The sequence below is a fragment of the Sinocyclocheilus anshuiensis genome, unplaced genomic scaffold (genome assembly GCF_001515605.1).
Source record: "Sinocyclocheilus anshuiensis isolate Anshui unplaced genomic scaffold, SAMN03320099.WGS_v1.1 scaffold1472, whole genome shotgun sequence".
NCBI lineage: Eukaryota > Metazoa > Chordata > Actinopteri > Cypriniformes > Cyprinidae > Sinocyclocheilus > Sinocyclocheilus anshuiensis.
In genome coordinates, this window is record NW_015542453.1 from 590,339 (window position 1) to 595,958 (window position 5,620).

Sequence of the window (5,620 nt, forward strand, 5' to 3'; positions counted from 1 at the left end):
GAAGTGATGTAATGCTAAATTTCTCCAAATCTCTGTTCTGATGAAGAAACAACTCATCTACATTTTGGATGGCCCGAGGGTGAGTACATTTTCAGCAAATTTAAATTTTTGTGTGAACTTTTCCTTTAACTGAAATGCTACTTTAATGATTTATTTCAGTAATCTAGATTCTGTACTGATGGATTAAGTCTCAGAAATTAAGAAGTTAATGGAGAAACTTACTTGATGGTGTGTGGCCTTGGTATGTAGTATTAGTCAGAGAGGATGATGTTGTATTTACAGTGGGTAAGTATTCTGATATGTAAGTTGAAGAAAAACTACAGTCTGAATCACACACACACACACACACACACACACACACACACACACACACACACTTTCTTAAGTTATGAAATTTTCAAAATTGAATATTTTTAAAGAGCCAAGAGAATTTCACACTTACCTTTCACTGTTACAGAAACCCTGCTCTGTGAACCATTCTCTGTTTGGCAGCTATATATTCCTGAATGATTCTTATTTGCACTGTGAACGTGTATGGAGAGACAGTTATTCGAAGACTCAAGAATTTGTTCTTCTTTCACCAGTTTTACATGGCTTGATGGTCCATCACAATCCAACTGACATGTGAGGGTAAAGTCCTGACCGGAGCAAACACTTGGTCCTCCTGTCACACTGATACTGGGCCAACAGCCACCTAAAAGAAATAATGATAGACATGTAGCTCTCCAAATATGTCTGAGTAAAAAAGTTACTACGCACCTTTTTTTTAAACTTACCACTTATATGTGATGAAATGAGCAGCAGCAAAATGAATTTCAGAAAGCACATGTTTGTACTGAAATGTGACCAACCATTGAGGTTTGAGTAGGAACAGACTCTGCAGAGAGACAGGAACTCGCAGGTCATGAACAAATTACCCAAGCTGTGGCTTTATCAGCTGATGAGCAATAAGATAAGGCCAAGCAATAAAAATCCCTCAAATCAAAAATATTTTGCAGGTTTTAATGAAAAGGTCATCTATCTCACACATCAAGCATCTAAATGATTTTTGCATAATTTGTGTTTTTAATTTTTTATTATTTACAGCAACTATGGTATACTTGGGAATTCAAAAAGACCTCACAATTCAATCAAAACATCTTGTCACCTACCAACTACGATGACTAAATGTAGGCTACTAATGACTAATTATTGTTATGAAGACATACTATATAAGCCTCGGCTTGTATATACACACTGCCGTTCAAAGGTTTGGGATCAGTAAGATTTGTAATGTTTTTAAAGAAGTTTATACTCATCAAGGCTGCATTTATTTGATAAAAAATACAGAGAAAACAGCAATATTGTGAAATATTAGAATTCAAAATAATGTTTTTCTACTTTAATATACTTTAAAATAGAATTTATTTCTGTGATGCAAAGTTGAATTTTCATCATCCATTACGCAGTCTTCAGTGTCACATGACCCTTCAAAAATCTTTCTAATAGCCTAAGCTGATTTATTATCAATGTTGGAAATAGTTATGCAGCTTTTGCTGCTATTTTTATTTATTTTTTTGGCAACTGTAATACTTTTTTCAGGATTATTTGATGAATAAAACGTTGAAAAGAACAGCATTTATTCAAAATAGAAATCTTCTGTAACAATATATGCTACCATTCAAAAGTTTGGGGTCAGTAATTTTTTTTCTTTCTTTCTTTTTTTTTTGGAAGAAACTAACATTTTTATTCAGCAAGGATGTGTTAAACTGATAAATTGATAAATTGATAGTAAAGACTTATATTAGAAAAGATTCTATTTTGAATACCTTTTAAAATGAATGTGAGGTATAGCCAGATTTCAAAAATATATTGAACAAATTGCTTTAATGTTTTCATGTTTAAAATAACAACCAAAAATATTCAAATTAAACACCTATGTTTAATTAATTAATGGCGTTACTGTCACTTTTGATCAATTTAATGCATTCTGAATAAAGGATAACTTTTGAACGTTAGTGTAAATTTACAAATAAATAATATTAACCCCCCCCCCTCCAAACTAACATAATTTAAGTGTGTTCAGTATTTTATCCAATATACTAAAGACAAAATGTTGGGGACATAAAAATGTGGTGAGTAGGCTAATACATAGTACATAATACATTGTCAGTATTGTAAAAGTGGTCGACAGCAGTTTCTACGTCATCCGGTTCAGTTTCTCACGTAGTTTACGTTGAATGAAACTGCGCATTATTTTTTCCGAAGAGCGCGGAATTTTATGACCCGGTATTCTCCAAACACTACTACGCAATATTTGTAACTTAGCCCTAGTAATGTGATCGACGACAACGGAGGAAACGCGCCAGCTGTACGGAGAGGCTTAAATGGATATCAGAGTAGAGGGAGAAAAAATGATAATGGCTTCAAGAAATGGACATTAAAACCGACAAAATGGGAACTGTAATCGATTTATAATACAGAGATGTAGGTAAAAGTTTCTAATCTGTTGATACGTCTTCCTCCTTGAACGATGTACGGAATATTCCTTGTGCGTAATTTAGACCAATTTCGACTGCTCGGGATTAAGGAGTTGCCCGGTTAATGGCTGTCAGCAAAATCTGTGTGCTTGTCAACAAATATTGCTTTGACGTATGTATAATGTGTTTGTAGACAATAACAAGCTGTCTTTGATTTTCCATAACCCGCTGATACGTTGATTTAGTAACTCTGGTTAGCTGGCTGAAGCGCAGGCCACATATCGTTAGCTTGTTTGGGCTAACGTTAGTTAGCGCTTTAGCCTGTGTTCACTAATTTCTGCTGCTTAGTTGGCAACTCAGTGGCTAACTGACAACATTAGCTCTTCAGCACTCGAGAATTCACAAGAACGTCCCTTTTTTGCTGTCTTTGCGTTAATATAATGTACTTTTACAAAGAGAACATGACGTGCCAAAATATGTTCGGAGTTTATCGTAGTAACTTAAGTTTCTTTCTCATACTTTGGTGGCGAGCTGAATTAGGCTAGCTGAATTAGGCTAGCAGGCACATTCGTCTAGTTTACTTCCCGCAAGTTAGCCCTTTAGATGTCTTTTCCAAATAAATATTTGACAGTGTAGCGCGTTTTAATTTCTAGAGCAATTATTCATTTCATAAGACAGGCTGGTGAATCTAGAGGGAGGGCCAGTGTGCAGGCCTGATATCACATTTGTTGGCAATGTAAAACTGTTTTGTTGTCGATGTCGATGCATGTAGATCAGGCCTGATCCGACATGAGACGATGGATTATAGTTTTAGCTGGATGGTTAACTTTATAGATCTGATAGCATTTAATCATAGTTTCTAATACTGATACCTTGTTATTGAAAGGGGAATGAATGCTACAAATCCACAGGCAGAAAGTAAAGACATTGTTTTTTTGTAGACTGATATCAAATTTTGTGCGTCATAACAAAATGGCTTGATGTAAAGACACCAGATTTCTTTTCTGTCATGAGATCTATCTATCTATCTATCTATCTATTTTAATATTAAGCATAAGCTTACTGGGCATGAATTCTTTCAAGTTTGTTTTAAGGGACATTCTCTGTTGTTAAAAATTCAGTTAAATTTGATTTGTATGTGAATTTCACAATACATATTCTTTCAAAGCAGCTTTGCTGAAAGTGTATTAATGCTATAAAATGGTTTTCAGTGGTACAATCAGGACATAACCTGTTATTGGTCAGAGATGAGTGTGTCAGACTGAGTAATATCCATATGACAGTAGTATAGTTATAACATAATACAGGTGATGTGGCTAGTTTTGTGTGGCTAGGAAAAATAAAACCATGAATGGCATCATCCGTAACATCTGCCGAGGTGCCTCTCTCCGCTAATAACATAACCAAGACACTTGGTCCAAGATGATTCCTGCTCATCTTCACACGACCTCAGGCCTCATCTCGAACTCATGAGGGATGCATTTTTAGAGCTGGAAGTCCGAAACACTAGATAACATTTCCTGTAGGGAGATGGTCTCTGGTTTCATGTCCCTCAAACGTTCAGACTCTAAATTGTGTGTTTCATAGAGACGGTGATGGTGCAGTGCTGATGTTTTCTTCCTACACTTTTTATTGTATGTGTTCTGTTTTATTTGAGGTCTTACAAGAATTTGAGGCTTTAAATCAAAGCAAATTGTGTTTAAGTAGGACTTTTATGTATAAATATTGTAATCCATTGTCTTACCACAAAGTGTTAAAAGCGGCTGTGGTAGTAATTGTAATAGATTTATAAAGTTGTAATTGGTAACACAAGAAAGCTTTCTTCTTTAGCCCTGAGAAACAATCATTTTAGGTTATTTTGGGGGTTTCTTTCAATATATTTCTGTTTAAGAATTGTTAAACTGTCTTATAAATCATTAATATATTCATGGGATAGTTCACCCGGGAATTATATTTCTTTACAAACCTGTATGTAGGGTTGCAAAAAGGCGGAACATTTTGGAAACTTTCTGGGATTTTTTGGAATATTTCAGAAACTTTAGGAAAGTTGCTGAAAATTTTCTGGAAATTTTCCATCCCTTTGCAACCCTACCTGTATGACTTACCTTTTTCTGCGCAGCATAAAATAAGATATTTTGAGAAATGTCTGTTTTTTGTCCATAAAATGGAAGTCAATGGTTACCAGCAAAATAATTCTTCAGAATATCTTTATCTGTGTTCTGCAGAAGAACTAAAGTCTAAAGGCCTGGACACACCAAGCCGACTTCAAAGAATTAGCGGCGACGAAAGCCGACGGTGTTGTTGCCTCGCGTCGGCAGCGTCGGACCAAAAAGCCGTGCTTGAACACACCGCACAGACTACAGCCGACGGCAAACTAACACGTGCGTTCTGCTCCTGCGTGAGAGGAATTAACTGTCTATATCAGTAGCTATCAATAGTATATATTCGTCACAAAAGGAGAAACCGAAACAAAGATATACGAGATAAACGCAGATATACGAAACGTAAACAAAGCAGCACTTACCATTTTGAATATCAGTAACGTTGATAACTTTAATAATTTTAAGCGGCTCATGTTGTTATGAAAACATTCGCGTATTAGTATGATTGGGAAAGATCACGTAACATTTAAACAGCCTTCTGTCTTTACCGCCTTCATTTACGTGCTTGTTTTCATCACTTTCGCTTTAATTCTCGGGCACTGACTCGTTCGCTAAACTGAACATCCAATCAGAACTCTCACTCGTGCCGACGGCCCCGACGCCGATTCAACATGTTGAATCGGGCAAACTGCCGCCGACGAGTGGAACACACCAAACAAACTAGCCCGGGGTGCGTTTCCCAAAAGCATCGTTAGCTAACTATGGTAGTTAGTTCTATTAAAATCTATTGGTAACGACGGAACTTGCGACCATATTTGCTTTTGGGAAACGCACCCCGACCGTCGCTCGCCGTCGGCTCTTGGTGTGTCCCGGCCTATACAGGTTTTGAACAACATGAGGGTGACTAAATAATGAGAGAATTTTTATTTTTGACTGAATTGTCCCTTTAAATGAGTAGTGCAATGTAGGGCTGTGACGGTCGCCGTGACAACCGCATCACCGCGGTTGTCTACTGCCACCGGTGGTAGTGAACGTGACATCACGCACTCTATAACAAGC

General features: G+C 36.6%; 1 protein-coding gene across 1 annotated transcript in view; it reads right to left on the reverse strand.

Moving 5' to 3' along the window:
* LOC107693731 (zinc finger protein 414-like) overlaps positions 1–4,468 on the reverse strand; it is a 30,549-nt gene extending 26,081 nt beyond the window's left edge. The window contains exon 1 of the mRNA XM_016493232.1: positions 4,466–4,468. The gene's annotated coding sequence lies outside the window, so the exon portion shown is untranslated. The remainder of the gene's footprint in view (positions 1–4,465) is intronic.
* Between the last annotated feature and the right edge of the window lie 1,152 nt (positions 4,469–5,620).